At 41.8% G+C, this 18,263-nt stretch overlaps 1 pseudogene; it reads left to right on the top strand.

Annotated features, from left to right (window-relative positions):
* Positions 1-614: 614 nt before the first annotated feature.
* LOC139046196 (GTP:AMP phosphotransferase AK3, mitochondrial pseudogene) overlaps positions 615-18,263 on the top strand; it is a 39,134-nt pseudogene continuing 21,485 nt past the window's right edge.

Raw genomic sequence — 18,263 nt, 5'->3', positions numbered from 1 at the left:
ATTAAACGTGAATGTTTTAGACAGAGCAAGCCCTCTCCTGTTTGCTTGGTCATCCCTATTGCCTTGGTCACAACAGCACATTTATGTTACCTGTGTAGGTCCTACAGTCATTTGAGTTTATGATCCATGACCTTCTCAAATCATTCTGCTTGCCTCTCTTCTATAGCGGTTATACCCCAAGTACTTTATAAATGCTGAGTAAATTAAAGAGGGCATAAATGCTGTATTTGCCACATAGATACACTTACCATCAGCAGCAGTTTGGTCGCGAAAAATTTTATGTACTTTCATAGTATTCTGTTTTTCTTATTATTTTCCTCTTTGGTTCTTTTTCTCTGCTGTGACATTTTTTTCCCTCACAAAAAATTTAAGGCCGAAGGAAAAGGATGCACGTGTAAAGACTATTTCCCAACCAGACTGTTGATTTTATTTGACCTGATTTCAAATTGCTCTCTGAGTTTATTTTGTGATGAAGCAAATATTTCAACTAATACCACCAGAATACAAGGTAAATGTTAGCTTTTATTAGGCTAGGGCTATGTGAAATATGCCAGTATAATTTTAATTAGAAATGAAGAAGAAATAAATAAACATTTTAATCATGAAATGTTTGAACAGTTTTTATTAATAAAATCTACTCCTAAATTCAACCCTTAGGCCAGCCCTTCAGAACAAGAATAAAGTGAGCCCTTTATCAGAACAATGTTTCTAAATCAATTTGCAGTTTACAAACACGAGCAGGCGGCAAAGTCCAAGGGCAGCTTCGTCAGAGAAGGGCTGTGGTGAAACAAGATGACTCACTGTTGGATGTGGCGGTTGTAATACATATCCTTGCCAGTTTGTTTTGTGCCCACTTAATTCCCAACTTCCCATCTTCTTTCTAATGAAAAATCAGCTCTGAAAAATTGCTCACCAAACTGCCTTCAGTGAGTGAAAATTTCATAATGCAGCCCTGATGGATTAAGTCCTTCGAATGCTGGAGTTTGCTAAGTTACCTCTGGGAAGCGGCCACTGGAGAGAGGAGGAAAAACTGCTCACACCTATTAACTGACATGATAGGCTGCTTCTTCTCAGTGTGTTAGAAAATCAGAGCGAGGCTGTAACAATCAAGCTTTGATTTTCCTCCCATCTCTCTGATGCTTTAGAAATTCTCTCCAAGGAAGTGTTTTGAGGTATCTAGACGAAAAGTGGTATGTAAACTCAAGGAGTCCAACTCGTGTCCGTGCACAGGGGAGAGAGAGGGTTATTCTGTGGGCTTCATGGAAGAGAGAAGAGGATCTTTCTGACCCTCCGTACCCTACCTGCCCATCTGACTGTGGGGTTGTGGCTGCTCTTTCACACAGTCTCCAGGCTCTCTGCTGCTTGGGCCATGGCCCAGTGCACACAAGGCACCATCTCTCCCTGCCCAGTAGGTCTGACACCTCCTGCAACTTGGTCAGAAGACTCACGGCTCTATTCGCTTCTCCAGAACTCTCACTCCAGGCATTGAAGATAGATACACAGAAGAAATCTTGTCAGTTACCTCTTGGCTAAAGGGCAAGATAGGAGCAGCGACACAGTATTACTCATGTTCAGCCTCATGCAGAATGGAGGGAGCCTCTTTCCAGCTGGAAGGGCAGCCGTCTTGGGCGGGAGGGAGGTGGCAGGTAAGGTGCTTCTCCATGAGGTTCACTAGGTTCTTCTCCCTGAAGTGTGGAGAGCCTATCACAGCCACCAAGGCGCAGGGCACTCACAAGAAGGTGGCAAGGAGGAAAACACCTGCCCTTCTCAGTAAGACCTAGAGTCCAACAATGGGGGCGGGGCCCGAGGCGGAAGCTGACTACACCGCCATCCTCTGCTCACACTGGGCTGCTGGGATGCTCCTCAGCAGCCATTCCACCCTCTCCAACGGGGAGCTGTGAGCCATGAGGAAGAACTTTCTCCCCCTTACACTCAGGAGGCTGCCCTGCCGTTTTCTTCCTGAAGTTTAAAATATGTGTGCGTGTGTGTGTCTGTGTATTTGGCAGATCTTGATTTGCATTCCTGTCCATGGCCGGAACAATAATTAACCTTCTTTTCTTCAACAGACAATAAGGTACCCAAATCAAACAAGACGATGACGCACCAAGATCTCACTCAGCCTTTCTCAACTGGAATTCTGTGAGGGAATTATTCCCTACAACTCTAAGGCTTTCATTATATGTAATGAATTAACCCTGCTCTATGCATATACAATAGTGCTAGCTACCCATCAGCTTATCTTTATGCATCCAGAATGGTATTAGTAATGTGCTATTCTTACTACCACTCTGGGGAGAAATAACTACTCACATCACTTTCTGGGTCCTGTCCTCTACCAAAGGTCATGACCCTGGATAGTGAGGCGCTGCCTCTCCCTGCTTAGAGGGCAGAAAAAGTAAGCAATAGGAGTGGAAAGAGGCAAAAGTAAGAATACACCCTCCGCACGGCTGAAGCTGACTTGGCAGTTTCTTCCTTTCTCCCCTCTTGCCTCTGCCCTCTCCCCCGACCCAGAGTGGGAAGGCTTTCTGCTTAGACAGTGAGGCACCAGAATGGAGGTGCATTTGTAGCATCTGAAAGTGCATTTTGGAAGCGTTCCAATTTGGCTGAAAGTGAAATGTGTCAGATTTGCTCGCCTAGGGAGAGACTTAAAACCATCCATTTATATAGCAATATAAAATATACTTCACTTTATAACACATACAAATACTGTGTATGTAATGAAAACAACCTAATAATAAAGATCTGAAGAAGAACTGCTTTAAAATCTGATATATAATTTATGTTTCAAGGGAGTAATGTTTTCTTTGTTTCATGCACCTGACTCTTGGCAGCCCTGTCTGACTGGCAGTTTAGAGGATGAACTAATGTTTATCATTAGTAAAAAGCTCATTCGTTCAACATGTATTATGCAGCTACTATGTGCCAGGCACTGTGGATTAAATGAAATCATATAAATAATGGTGGCTTAAAAATAATTATGACGGTAATAATAACACTAAGAGTTGTTTGCCTCCCTAGCATTCTTTTCCCTGTCTCCAGCAACAGCTTCTGACTCTCATTGCAGATTCATCCCTCACTCAGTGGGGCTCCTTCCTCTGATTCTAAGGACACTACATGTGACTCAGGCTTAAGCCATTGAAGGTGGTCCATATTCCTCTGTCCACAACGACCGGTTCAGAGATGAGCACATGACCTAAACTGGTCCGATCAGAATAAGTCTCGGACTTGTTCAGAAACTACTAAAAAAGACCCTCTCTTTTCTAGCCTGAGAAAATGTAAGGCTAGATAGAAGTGTCCCTGCAATCTTGTCACTATGAAAGGGCAGCCCAGAGCCTGGAACTAAGCGAAGAGTGAGAATGAAAGGAAAATTCTAGGCAGCAAAGTAAAGAGATAGAAAGAGATAGAAAGAAATTGAATCCCAATGACGTAGTTTAAGCACTAAATCCAGCCGTGTCTGAAGCTGGCCCAGCCCCTGTGTCTTTCAGCTTCTTGAGCCAGTAAACGCACTTTTTGTCTTAAGCCAATTTGAATTTGGTCCTCTCTCACTTGAAACTAAGAAAGAACTAACTCATACAAATGATAATGCCAATAATAACAATAAAGCAGAGATACCGGGCAAGGGGTTGGGGGGGAAGCCAAGGAAAACTTTATGTGAAGGGGAAAATGATATTAGATATTAAGAGTCTACAGGTTTTATAGAGACCTTGCCTTGACAGAAGCAAAGCAGAAATAAATGAACTAAGATCCAGGGAAACATCACTGAGCACTTTTGGCTCTCACTCTGTTAACCAATTGGAATTAATCTTGGCCCCAAAGGGGTACATGAGACAAAAACCATACACAAGATATTAAACCCCTCAGGCTGTAGAACAGTAAGCCACTTTCCTGGTCAAGTTTGGAGAAGCCCCAGGATGAATAGATTTTTTTAAAAAAAGCTAGATTCAGGAGCTTTGTGCAACCCATAGAGGTATTTCTGTCGTTGCTATCAAGAACGTGTGTAGCCCTGAGCAATAATGTCCAAATGATAAACAACAAAACCATCTTTAAGAGTCAGAGGTATTGGAGATTCAAGACAAAGCACACTTTCTGGCATCGCTGAAGGGTAGCCACAAGAAAGGATTGCTTAGTGTGAAGGCAAACAGACTATTATTTGGGCAGCCACTGTGTTAAATAAGTTGCGTTCAGACGTATTCTCAGTTTTTAATCACTAAAATGAAATTCAGAAGCGCTGGCTCTCTTCCTTCTTGGCACTCTCATGGATCAGGTAGTGCAGGAAAAGGCCTGGAGTGCAGCAGGTATACTATCTTTTCTATTTACTTACTTTTTTTTTTTTTAACACTTGATTCCAAAGCTTTGCAGGCTTGGAGCCTATTTATCAATTTCTTCACTTGGTAGATTTTCCCAAGTAATGAAAAATGCCAATAACAGGGAGAGAATTTTTCTTTTGGATTGTAAAATTCTTAGAGGGTCCCCAAATTGTACTGCATTATTTGCCACAAAATAGAGATTAGGACCCTGTGTGAAGTGGGTAGGGGAGTCTCTCCCCTGAGAAGTTAACACCTCCCTTTAAAAACCAGACCACTGTATATTTTGTGTATTAGTCAATGGACAGTCAATCTTATCCCTCAAGGATGGGCACTTTGCCTTTTAAAAACCATAGTTACTGAATATTTTCTACAATATTCTCTGCATAGTACCTATCCCCTTAAGGATAGTGTGGCAGATTTTATTTTCCAAAGATGGCCACAAAAATATCTCTGGCAGTGGCAGTGTGACCTTGCCACCCCTACTTCAAGAACTGCACTTCATTTTTCCATTTCTCCACCTCTCTTGAACTTGAGCAGGCCTGGTGACTGCTTTGACCAATAGAATATGGAAGTTACACTATGTGAATTCCAGGTGTAGCCCTTAAGTGGTAGTTTCCTGCCTCTTGGAATCCAGCTGCCATGTGTGTCAATTCTGAGATCAGCATGCTGTGAAAAGCCCCAAGGCACATGGAGAGGCCCTGGAGGATGAGACACCATGTGGAAAGGGAGAGAGAACAAGGAGCCAGACATGTAAGTGAAGGAACCATCTTTGGTGACTAGTCCAGTCCTTCAGATGATTCCAGTGCCAGCCACACCTAACAGCAACTGCATAAGAGGCCCCAAGAAGGAACTACCCAGCTGAGCTCAGTCAACTCCCAGAACCACAAAAGATAATAATAAATTACTGTTTTAAGCTACTAAGATTTGGGGGTGGTTTGTTAGATGCATCAATAGATACCTGGAACAGATAGGTAATTTGCTCACCTGCATATCCATTAAAGGTAGTGGATGTGGTAGATGTTAAAAAAAGAGAAAACAGCTGAATCTATTGTAATAACAACTATCATATCAGCTAGAGTTCTTCATAGCAAGCAACAGAAGCTTTCTGGCTGAGTTAAGCAGACAAGTTTCTTGAAAAGATAGTGGGTAACTTCTGAATCATAGGAAGGCCTGAAGAAGCTCCAGGCTAAGCAGGAAATAAGAACGCCAACGCTATGGCCCCAAACCATTCTGGGGAGAAAAGCACTGACACCGTCACCACAGAAATGACAGAGGGCTCCTGGGCCCTTGGTTTGAGTGTCATTAGCTCCCACGTCAGAGTCTTGGCACAGGCAGCCCTGATTGGCAGAGCCTCAGGCACAGGCCTTTGCCTCTGCTGCAAGGGGGGCTGAGCGAATGAATATCCAGCATTTTCAGACTCTATATTGAGAGGTCATCTTCGTCCCCATCAAGGTCATAAGGGTAAGTGTGACTTCTCCAAGAACAGAAATTTAGAAGTTGGGAGGTCAAAATGAATGATGAGAGTCCAACACTGCCACCAGGAATCAAAACGCACACGCATGTATGTGTGTGTGTGTATAATTTGCACTACGCGATTTCTGCTTTATGACAATATTTGTCGTTCTGATAAACCTAGCATTCTACAAAATTAATACTAAAATTAGCATTCACACTAAAAATAACAAAGCTTAAGGGGAAAGTTATATTAGGAGCATACCTCTTAAAATCTATACAAATTCTTAACCAGCGCATCGACAAAAAAAGCAATCCTAATAAAATATTAGTTTAAAAAGTTGTATTTCTAATAAATACTACGGTAAATCTGAAAGCTTTACTTAAAAAAAATTAAGAAGTGAATTTGCCTTGGTGGAAGGGGTGTAGGGGAGTGTGAGGCTGCTGAATTATGGTGGCAAGGGGAACATGCCCAAAGATTGGGGAAACCATGCAATGAACACTTTCTCGGCAGAGCAGTGGATGGAACTGAGCCAAAAAAGTAAGCGGCAACTAGACACTATGGACAGTACTGTGTTCCTCACAGTTGCCATATTCAGCTGTGTAGCTATACCCTGTGACCAGCTGCTCTTCCTCACGGAGGAAAACAGCTCACTGGTGAAGTTCTTCAGGACTTCTATGTTATCCTGCCACTATTCCACTATTTACCACTCACATGTGAGCTAATTCATGTTTACAAAAACATGACTGTAGCAGAACAGAATGTTCTCTGTGTGTATGTGTGTGTGTATAAATTCACACAACCTTTGCAAGCTAGGTGTTATTCTCATTTCCTAAATAAGGAAATGGAGGCTCGGAGAATAACAAATCTGACCTAGTTCACACAGATATGTGTTAAGCTGAGATTTGAACCTTGTATCGTCAGGTTTTAAGATCGATGCTCTTTCCGCCCTGTCTTGTCATTTACTAGGAAACCAGCTTCCACATTTTAGAAATTTAGACCTACACCTCCAAGTTGGTAAGCAGTCAGGCCCTGGCGAGACTGGACTGCATAGTCAACACTGTCTTTCAAACTAAAGATTGGTTCAAGATGCTTCTTCCATGGTGGAGTCTTGGTTCCTTGGATCCCCCAGCAACTCAGCCTCAGCCTATTCAGAGCTGCTTCAGAAGTCCACGACACCGACAGGTGACTTTCCTTTCTCCTGCTTTCACTCAGGAATTAGCATAGATGATTGTATTAGAAGTACAACTATATTTTCCAAGGGGCATTTCTAATCTCTTTGAACAAAATGATATTTTTCTTGCAGAACAGAGACTTCTCACTTCTCACAGAGATCTAGGAAGAGAAAATGTTTCTGATATAAGCACAGATTTCTACTAATTTCTGCTTCTGTTTCTAACTTTTGCATAAACTAACTGGTTGAATAAAAGAAAATGCCTGAGGGGGGACCTGCCAAGGAGTGGATAGTTTAGTCTCCTGAGGCTGGAGGACTCCAACAAACACTCCGAAGCTAATAGCACTTCAAAGATGTGGTTCATCAAATCAGGAGCTGAGGTGTGCATAAGGAACGAGATGTTAAAAGGACATCACCGGGCAACCAGATTCAAACTCCTTTGAGAACATTAACCTCCTGGCCAGGCCTAGATTTAAAGCGAATGGTTAACCCGCTTCCTGACAATAGCTATACAGCTGAGATACGTTCATAGGAGGGGATGTGGGACATTACCACTGATAAACCCCCACCATTTAGCAAAAAAGAGCAATGAGTCATTTAGTGCGTTTCTTCCGCATTGCACTAAAGGATGCTCTCAGGGGTTCCCAGAATTGATGTACCTTCTTAACACTCAACTTGCTGTTCTCAGAACAGTGGTTCTCAGTGTGCACAGAATTATCTGGAGGGCTTGTTAAAACAAGATTGCTGGCCTCACCCCCAAGAGCTTCTGATTCATAGGTCTAGCATAAACCTGAGGAATTTGCATTCTTCCCGGGTGATGCTTTGAAGACTATTGTCCTAGAGAAAGCCTGGGCACCAAGGAAAATCTAGCCCCATTTTGTTCCAAAGGGCAAATCTGTGGTTAATGTTCCTTAAGTTTCTTAGAAATTAATAGATTTTCAAGTAAATCATATTTTTCGAAAGTCATCCATATTTCCTTGTATGTGAGCTGTCTCTCTGTCCTAAAGAAGTTCTTTTGGTTTTTGTTATTTTGAAAGATGAAAAAAGAACAGATCTATTTCCAGTTACTCAGAAAAACACTTTTTCTGCTTGTTTTAAGTAAGTGCTAATAGACCTAACGTGTTTTCAATTATGTCTGTGTGTTACACAGAGCAAGTTTGTTTCACTGGTGCACATTGTATATTCATACATATAAAGTCATGAATACCTTATCTCACAAGCATTATAAACAGTACTCTTGCTTTAGCTATCCTTTTTTTCTGAAGTAATTTAAAGCAAATATCAGGCACCTTGTCATTTTACCCCTACAAACTTTGTAACCACAGACCCATCTTGAGCCAATTCGAACAGGCTCCTTTTCTTATTAACAGAGTGATTAAGAAATTGTCTTTCAGAAAATATGCAAAGTTACATAGCCAGAGCATGTGCAGAAGAAGAAATATTGACCTGAAATGACTGAGGAACCAAAGATTCTCCTCCCCCTGGAACCAAAGGACCAGAACACGACTGGAACTTAAAAGTCGGACTCTTACCAGAAGCGAGGGGTCCATCATTCAGGAAGATCCACTGTTAAAATTCTTTCCCCACCCTATCATAAATGTTTAGAACCCGGTCATAAATGTTTAGAACCCTGTCAACCATAAATGCTTGAAGCTCACCAATCAAGACCTGTCCCACCAGCGTTTCCATGTGCCAGCCTGTTCTCCCCAACCTCTTAAATTTCACCTCAAATCCTGAATTGGGGAGACAGAGCTGAGGCCACATGCCCCCTGGCTCCCTGCTGATCAATCTTGCAGAATAAAGCTGATTTCTTTTTCAAAAAGCTGATGCTGTAGACAATGGACTTTTTTATGCACCTCGAGTAGGAGAACCCCATTTTTGTGTGGTAACAACTTCAGCACACATCTTTAAAAACTGTGGACATTTTCTTACATAACCCAATGCCAACATCATAATCAACAAAACTAACTTGATAATGCTTTGGTATCATTTAAGAGCAGTTCACATGCAAGTTTCCCTGATTGTCGCAATCCCCTCCCGCCTCCCCCGTTTGTTGTAATCAGGATCCAAACAAGGTCCATACATTGCATTTGGCTATTATGTCCCTTAAGTACCTTTTAATATAGAGCAGGTCCTCCTTCTTCTCCTTTATTTTCTTCTCCTTCTCCTCCTTTTTCTTCTTACTTTTTTATCCTAATGATGTGTTGAAAAAAACAAGGTCATTTGTATTGTAGAACATTCCATGATCTGCCTTTCACTGTTTGCTTCCTGGTGGGATCATTTAACTTTGTTCCTCTACCCTTGTATTTCCTATGAACAGGAAGTTAGATGTACAGGATTGATTCAGTATAGGTTAAACCTTTTTGGAAAGAACATCTGATAGGGGATGCTGTGTATTCCCTCATGCAGCATACCAGGAGACACATGTCTGGTTGTCTTACTCTTAGAGATGCCAAGTTTCACTGGGTAGGGCCTGATGGGTTCACATAGGGCCATCTTGATCACTCCTTTGTGAAATTTCCTGTCAACCTTTGGTCCAATGGTTTCATCCACTGATGATGATTCAGGCAGGGCTTCTGCCTCCCGACATAGATACCAAAGGGCTGCAGTCAGAGTTTCTTTCGTTGTTGCTGTCACCCCCTTTCCTCTCCCTTGCCTCAGCAGAGTGCAGTGTAGTGGAGTTGATGTCAATCAACTCAGGGTAACAGGAGTGCTCTGGGGCTGGAGTGCTCTGTTTTGGAAGGTGACTTTCCAGTTCATTCTAAACTTCCCACAAGCACTGCTTTAAATCTTTCAAGATGGTAGGCAGTGTCACTGGAGAGAGAATGGTTAAGCTCAGAATGTTATCTCATAGTGTTTACTAGAACAGTGGAAACTGGGAGAGGTCTCCATGGCTGCTTGTTTACTTCATAAGCTTTGCTTGCCAAGAGAGTACTTCTGTGTGGGGAATCTGAGAGCCGCATTCCTGTACGTTCAGGCACAGGGTTTCATGTTTCTCAGCATGTGCTTAGAGACTCTGCACTTCCTTCCTGAATGCATAGTGGCCTCTCCCTTTCCATTTCTTTTATTTCTTTAACAATAAAAGGGCTAATATTTCTGTTATTATTTTTCATTTCAAGAAATTCCAGATTACTCTATGTAATTTGTCAATTTTATGTCATGGTGTCAATTCTCGTTCTTTAAAAAAATATATGGTTTCCCTAGAGATTGCTCTGGACTGTAACTGACCTTCAAAGGCAATTTTATAACTCACCAAAGGGTTAAAGAGGCACCCCATTGGCCTACAGTGTTTTTTAATTTGTGGGTCACTGCACCCATTTCTGGAGGACAGAGTTGGGTGTAGAGAAGATGGTCAGGCCCAGACCAAATACTGAGTAAAGGAAACATATCTTGGCCATGACCTTTGGCCCTCTTGCCTTCCTCCCTCACTTTTCCTTCACCACTAAATGCTTGGCAGCTGCATATATTGCTGCTTTTGATTCTGCACTCTCATTACCAAGGCAGAGGACTGGAGTTTTTCATTTTTCCTTCCATTTTCACTGTAGACATTGACGCACAATAGTTCTCAGCAAGTGAATTGGGCACAAAAATAGTCTCCTCCAGATGAGCAGGTGACGGTTGCCTGGATGGGAGTGATATGTAGGAGGCTTGTCACGAGAAGGAAAATACTATCTTACGGGCAGAAGTCAATCTGCAAGCAAAGAGAATGAAGAAGGAAGGCTTTTGTCATGTTAGATGGACTGAAGGGGAATGCTTCTGGGGTCCAGGGTGTTATCTCCTCAATTCCTTTTCAGCTCAGTGTCTCCTCCTACCCCTTGCAAAGAGCCTTAACTTTCCAACTCACCCAGGGCTCGCCTCAGCCTAGGATGATGGTGGGAAAGAGGACGATGGAGTAGGGTGGAGGGGAAGACCTTACTCTCAGGATCCCAGGCCTTTCTCCCCAACTCCTGCCTGGGGCTCTTGTTGAAGGTCTGACCCGCACTTGAACTGGATTGTTGCTCTCTGGGCCAAAGGAGCTGAAGGAGCAGGCTGGGACCAAAGAAAGCAGAAGGAACACCCATTCCTTTTCACAGCTGGCCTGGGCCCCTCCCATCTCCCCCGAATCCTTGGAGATTTGTGATTGCTCTTTCTCCTCAGTAACAGCAGCCATCCCTTTATTCAAGACCTGAGACGCCACATTATCTTTGGAGGAGGCTGGACAGCATGAGTCGAAGGCTCTAGAGAAGGTGAGTCTGGGGTCCGCCTGCAGGCAGTGAGAGCTGTTTCCTTGCCCTTGGCCGGTTCTGCAGGTTGGTGGGTGCAGGGAGGGGCTCACACTCCTGAGAAGAGGAGAGACTGGCTCCCAAGCAAGGCCCTAGATGCACTGATCCTTTTCTCCTCTACTCACTCTGGACTCCTCTTCTTCCTGTCTCTGTTCTGATTATTTTTGCTCTTGCTTGCTCCATGAAAGGACACAAATATCCTCCAAAGAGTGCCGATGAGTCCAGGCTGGTGCAGCCTCCCCAGAAATCCCAAAGCTGAGCATCACCCACGAGGGGCAGGGGGAGACCCAGCACCTGCTCAGTGATTTCCTTGGGATGGCATTGGACCTTGAGTCCCTCTGATCAGCATGGAACCCAAATGACACTGAGGCTCCTTGGGCCTGAATTTGGAGTTGCATGGAGCGTGGGGCACCTCACACAGAGCCTGTGGCCTGGCAGCCAAGTGCATGCTGAGCTGTGAGGGCAGCTAATAAGCTTGCCAGGGCTTACCTCACTGGAGGAAATGGATTGGTTGCTATGGAAAAGTTGAACTGTCTTTTTGCCTACAAATTATTATATGAGCTTATCAAGAAATGCCAAGCTGTTTCCAGGTGACAAAGTTTTCCTTTGTCTGCCCTGAAGCCTCCAGGAGGTAAAATTAGAAACCTCAGCATTCTCTACAGCTTACTTGACATAAAGCATCACACACGACCTGCTTTCAAAGAGCCGCTGCAGCCCGGTGATCCTCTGCAGGCACAGGACTCGAGTATAAGCTCCGAACAAAAAGCGAAGGAGAGCCCCGGGCAAGTGCCACAGATGTTGTCCCACGTCTGAAATGGGTGGGCTGCTTTAGTACTAGGATGTTTAATTTTAATTTTCTCTAAAAAAACAGGTTGTGATTTTTAAAAGAGGATAATACGCAATGTGTGAGAAGTCAAATTTCCACTCAACTCTACGCTGCGCCCACCGTGGTTGGGGGGATGGGGGACAGAGAGGGGCAGTGTATGTATAGTCTGGAGACTAGTTGAAAGGATATTATATGGAAGAGAGAGAGGTGCATTTTGGGTTGTTTCAAAAGCCAAAACCAAGGAAGGGAAGTTACAAAGGGAAAATTTTATCTTATTATAAACAAATTTTTTTTGTCTTTTTTTTATTGTGGTAAAATGCACACAACATAAAACTTAGCATTTTAACCATTTTTCAGTACACAATTCAGTGGCATGAAGTACATTCACATTGTTGTGCAGCCATCACCACTATCCATCTCCAGAACTTTTTCATCTTCCCAAACAGAAACTCTGTACCCATTAAACACTAACTCACCAGTCTACCCCCCACCCCCAGCCCTGCAGCCCCAGAAATCCCCATTCTACTTTCTCTCTCTATGAATTTCACTGTTCTAGGCACCTCATATAAGTGGAATCATTTGGTATATAATTTTCTATGTCTGGCTTTCTTCACTTAGGAACATCAAGTATTATAACGTTTTCAAAGTTCATCCACGTTGTAACATGTGTGAAAATTTCCTTCCTTTTTAAGGCTGAATAATATTCCATTGTATGTATATACCACATTTTGTTTATTCATTCATCCATCAATGGACATGTGGGTTGTTTCCACCTTTGGGCAAGTGTGAATAATGCCACTATGAACATGAGTGTACAAGTATCTGTTTGAAGCCCTGCTTTTAATTCTTTTCTTTTGGGTATTAAAAAATATTTTTTAATGAACTAAACTAGATGAAGAATCTGTCTGCTCTTAAAGCCTGTAAGTTCCCCTTTACTAGAACTAACAAAATTCCTGCAAATGCCCAGCCTTCAAAGACCCTCTAGGAGAGATTCCCATCTCTGAGTAGTAATTTGACTAATTAGTGATTCCCAAACCTGGCTCTACATCAGAATCACATGGGTAGCATCTAAAAATTACAGATAGCTGGAAAATCTGGTGGACACCACACTAACCAAGTGATTAAACTTAACGTCACCAATGATGATGATGACAAACTGCCGTTAGATATCTCTTAATATCATGCACATCATCTATGGAGCCTTCCTGCCAAAAATGCTCAATTTCAATTAATCACAAGGAAACAAACATCCAAACTGAAGGACATTTTGCAAAGCAACTAAAATGTCAAGGTAATTAAAGACAAAGGAAAAGAAAGAAAGAAAAAATAAACTATCCTAGGTTAGAGAAGACTGAAGGGATGTGAAAACTAAATTGAAGATTGAAGATTCTTGATTGGATCTGGGATTAAAAAGTAACAACTATGGGGCTGACCTGGTGGCATAGTGGTTAAGTTCACACATTCTGCTTTGCTGGTCCAGAGTTTGCTGGTTCAGATCCTGGGCACAGACCAACACATTGCTCATCAAGCCATGCTGAGGTGGCATCCACATAAAATAGAGGAAGATTGGCACAGATGTTAGCTCAGTGACAATCTTCCTTAGGCAAAAAAAGAGGAAGATTGGCACAGATGTTAGCTCAGTGACAATCTTCCATAAGCAAAAAAGGAAGATTGGCAATGGATGTTAGCTCAGGGACAATCTTCCTCACCAAAAAAACAAAAAAAAAAAACTAACTATAAAGATTATTATTGGAACAATTGGGAAGGTTTGAATATGGACTCTTAGTTAGATAACAGTATTGTAACAATAGTAAATCTCCTGAGCATGACCATTATATTGGGGCTATGTAGGCGAATATCTCTGTTCTTATGATAAAAATGTGGAAATATATAAAGGTAAACAGAAATGTTTGCAACTAATTCGCAAAGGCTTCAAAGAATAAACGTGTGTGTATGTGAATAGGTATGTAAATATATAGAGAGAAAGAGCTAAAATAAATGTGGGAAAATGTTAATAACAGTGAATCTAGGTGAAACATATGTAGTTGTTTATTGAACTATTCATGAACATTTCTATTGGGTTGAAAATTTTAAAATAAAAGTCAGGGAAAGAAAGAAAGTAACCTGGGGTCAGCCCAGTGGCACAGTCGTTAAGTTCGCACATTCTGCTTTGGCGGCCCAGGGTTTGCTGGTTCGGATCCTGGGTGCAGGCATGGCACCGCTTGTCAAGCCATGCTGTGACAGGCGTCCCACATATAAAGTAGAGGAAGATGGGCACAGATGTTAGGTTAGGGCCAGTCTTCCTCAGCAAAAAGAGGAGGATTGGCAGCAATGTTAGCTCAGGGCTAATCTTCCTCTAAAATAAAAAAAAGAAAGACAGTAACCTGAACCCCAGCTGAGACCTTCAGAACCTGCAGCTCCCGAGGCAGGGACCTGCATTTTTGTGAGCACCTCTTGAGATCCCAGCAGAGCACCAGTCTGCAAGCCAACATGTCTGAACCACCAAACTAGAGGCTCCTTAGGCACCTTTCCACTGGAAACTCGGTGATTTTCTTGAGAGCAGCTTTTCTGAACAGTGGGGAAAAGATGGATCATTCGATGTTCAATAGGCTAACAATTAATTAGAACAAAAAGGAAACTGAATGCCTACCTTACTCCCAGATAAGTAGCAGATGAGTCAAATATTTAAACATAAAAAAAAAATGAACCCATGAAAGCACCTGAAGAAAATATGAAATAATTTTTGTTTTTAATGATTGGCACCTGAGCTAATAACTGTTGCCAATCTTCTTCTTTTTTTTGTTTCCTGCTTTTTCTCCCCAGATCACCCCAGTACATAGTTGTATATTTTAGTTGTGGGTCCCTCTAGCTGTAGCATGTTGGACGCCACCTCAACGTGGCCTGATGAGCGGTGCCATGTCTGCGCCCAGGATCTGAACCAGTGAAACCCTGGGCCACCGAAGTGGAGGGTGCGAACTTAACCACTCGGCCATGGAGCCGGCCCTAAAATAATTTTTTAATTCAGTCTTGGAATGAAGAAGGCCTTTCTAAGGAAGACACAAAACCTAGAAACATATTGATGTATTTGTCTACATAAAAGTAAAACAAAAAAATTCTCCATAGCCAAAAATACTTCAAAGAAAGACAAACTACAAATGTGAACTAATATTAACAAATGGCTAAGATACTAGCAAATAGTAACAGATGGCTAAGACTAATTTACTCAATATATAAATGAGTTTACAAATCAAAAAGAAACAGCCGTTACCAAAAACCCAATATAAAAATGGGCAAAGGATGTAAAAAGAGAGTTCATAGAAAAAAACATACAAATGCCTCTTAGACATACTAAAAGTTTGTCTATTGTTACCCATAAAACAAGAGGACATTAAAATTAAACTGATATCATTTTTCACTTTCTAGATTGAGAATGTTCCAAAAGTCTACCACCACACTACTTTGGAAAGGCCAAGGGTACACAGGTAATTTCATGCACTGCTCGTGTGGCTGCAAATGGTGCAACCTCTTTAAAGGCCATTTCGGCAATATTGATCAAAATATTAAGTGCACACACCTTTCCACCCCAAAATTTCACTTCTAGGAATCTAACCAACAGACATATTCATACACGTGTTCAAAGACGTAGATATAAAATATTAACTGTAGCATTTTTTGAAGTAAAAGTCTGAACAATCCTAAGAGACCATTAATAGTACATTCAACAAATATTGGAACATCTATATATTGAAACAGCTTTTAAAAATTAGATGGATACGTGCTGATCTGGAATTTTCTGTATGATAATTAACAGGGAAAAAGCAAGACGGAGAACAGTTTTTATAGTATCCTCCATTTTACGTTAAAAAGACACTCTGTGTGTGTGTGTGTGTGTGTGTGTGTCTGTGTGTGTTTAGATTTTATGCTGGCATATCAGCAAAACGTTGTGGAAAATCTACAAGAAACTACTAAAAGTCCTTATCTATGACTTGGGTTCTGGGGTAGGATACTCTTCTCAATACTTCAAATGATCAAAAATTTTAAAAAGTGATAATATTCAGGGCTGGTGAGGGCGTAAGAATAAAGATATTCTCATGGACTGTTGGTGATTGTGTAAATTGGTCCAGCCTTTTTAGAGATCAATTTGACAATGCATATGAAATTTTTAAATGCTTGTTCCCTGTTACCCAACAATTCCAAGTTCTTGGAATCCATCTCACAGGAATATTTGAGCAAAATCACAAAATTATAGGTACTCAGTGATAATTTGGGGGCCAATTAAGAAATTACTCAATATGAATAACGGAGAGGCCATGAGATAAGGTCTGGTGATCCTTTTAGATGTGAGATTAAGACTAAGCGACTGAGGAAATTACAATCCCTAACAGAGTGTAAATATTATAAATCTTGACTATGTAACAATAATAGTATGATGACCAAAAACCAGAAGAGAGAGGGAAGAGATGTGGGAGGATAGGTGATAATTCTAATTACCACATCTTTCATAGCAAAGTGAGTTAATTTAGTCTGTCAAATTTGAAGCATAAAATAAATTTGCCAATCTCTAAATGGTTTACATAATCTCTTCTCCTCCTCTGCTTTTGTCTATAATCAATTTTCCTAACTTGTCAGGGATCATTTAGGAAATACTATCTCTCATGGTAAAGAAATATTTACCTTTGGGGCTGGCCCGGTGGCGCAGCGGTTAAGTTCGCATGTTCCTCTTCGGCAGCCCAGGTGTTCGCCGTTCAGATCCCAGGAGCAAACATGACACTGCTTGGCATGCCATGCTGTGGCAGGCATCCCACGTATAAAGTAGAGGAAGATGGGCTCGGATATTGGCTCAGGGCCAGTCTTCCTCAGCAAAAGGAGGAGGATTGGCAGCAGATGTTAGCCCAGGGCTAATCTTCCTCAAAAAAAAAAAAAAAAGAAAGAAATGTTTACCCAAAGTTCATCACTCCTTCAGGTTACTCAGGGCCAGGGCACATGCCTAAGTATGTTGTGCACTGCACAGCTCTCAGAGGGTCCTTGACAGGGGCTGTAACATGGATGGGCCCCCTATGGTTGGACAGTGCTCACCTGCACAACTGTACATGGCAGCCCAAATTTACTCCAGTTTTCTTTTTTTCTAATATTCAAGTGTAAAGTTAATACTTTTCCGTTAAATATAACACATATAAAATGATCTCATTGATGCCCAGGTTTGACCACTGACTAGCTATGTGATTTTGAGCAAATGTCTGGCCTCTCTGGGTCCCAGCTTCTTCATCCATAAAACAGAATCATTATAGCCCAGCTGGTAACTGTGAAGACTTAAGGAAGTAATCCAGGTAAATTTCCTAAGCTGTGAAATCAAGAAGATGGGTTGACATCCAAATACGTTCAACCCGCCTGTAAGGAGAGAAACAAAGCAAGGGACTGGTCTCCAGCACTCTTTGTGATCCTACAAGGGGTGGCTCATTTGATTCTAGTTCAGCAGAGATTTCTGCCCACCTCAGGGATTTGCTTTTGTTCCAATTTCCCACGGTTTAGAGTTGCAATATGAATATTTTGTTACGAACTTTTTAGATGTCCATCAAACATGACCAAAAGAACAGATCTTGTGTATGTTTTGCTTTTCTTAAAGAAACCCATATTTTAAAGATTGTGCATAGAAGCTATTACAGTAGCCTCATTCAGTATGCTTATTAAGTAGATTCTAATTTTTAACATTTGTGAGTTGCTCTGAAGAGTTTTGGTGCTGGTGGCCTGCTGTGGTTGCTTTGCAAATTTGACAACCAACTAGGTATCTGGTGACTACTTCTCTACGTGCTGCACGGGGCTCTGTTGTAGCTTTGTCACTGTATTAAGCTCATTTGTCACCAAGAAAAAGTGGTGGAAGTGTAAATAGATTGTAGACGCAGCCGTAAGCAATATTGTAAAGCACTTCCTGTGCACATTATTTATTGTTTACGCCAGGGAACACAAATTTATTCTGTTTTGAGGAGAACGAGGGTGTATTAGGGAAGATACTGTGACAGGGTATCATCAAAACTCAACTCTTCCTGCCTAAAATTCAAACGAACCTCACAAAATTAAACACTTTGTGAGTTTTCAAATCCCTAATTGGCGGTGGGCCCTCACAGAAACCCACACAAGCGTTTATGCAGAAATTAACGCAGTTGGCAATCTCTGCTGGCTAAACCACTCAGATTCACTGGAGCTTTCCAGATGCTTCCCTCTAGTCTCTTACTTTGGCCTGTCA

Source organism: Equus asinus, chromosome 9 (genome assembly GCF_041296235.1).
Source record: "Equus asinus isolate D_3611 breed Donkey chromosome 9, EquAss-T2T_v2, whole genome shotgun sequence".
In the NCBI taxonomy this organism is placed as follows: Eukaryota; Metazoa; Chordata; class Mammalia; order Perissodactyla; family Equidae; genus Equus; species Equus asinus.
Note: the sequence above shows the minus strand (reverse complement) of the source record. Positions and strands in the feature narration are given on the sequence as shown.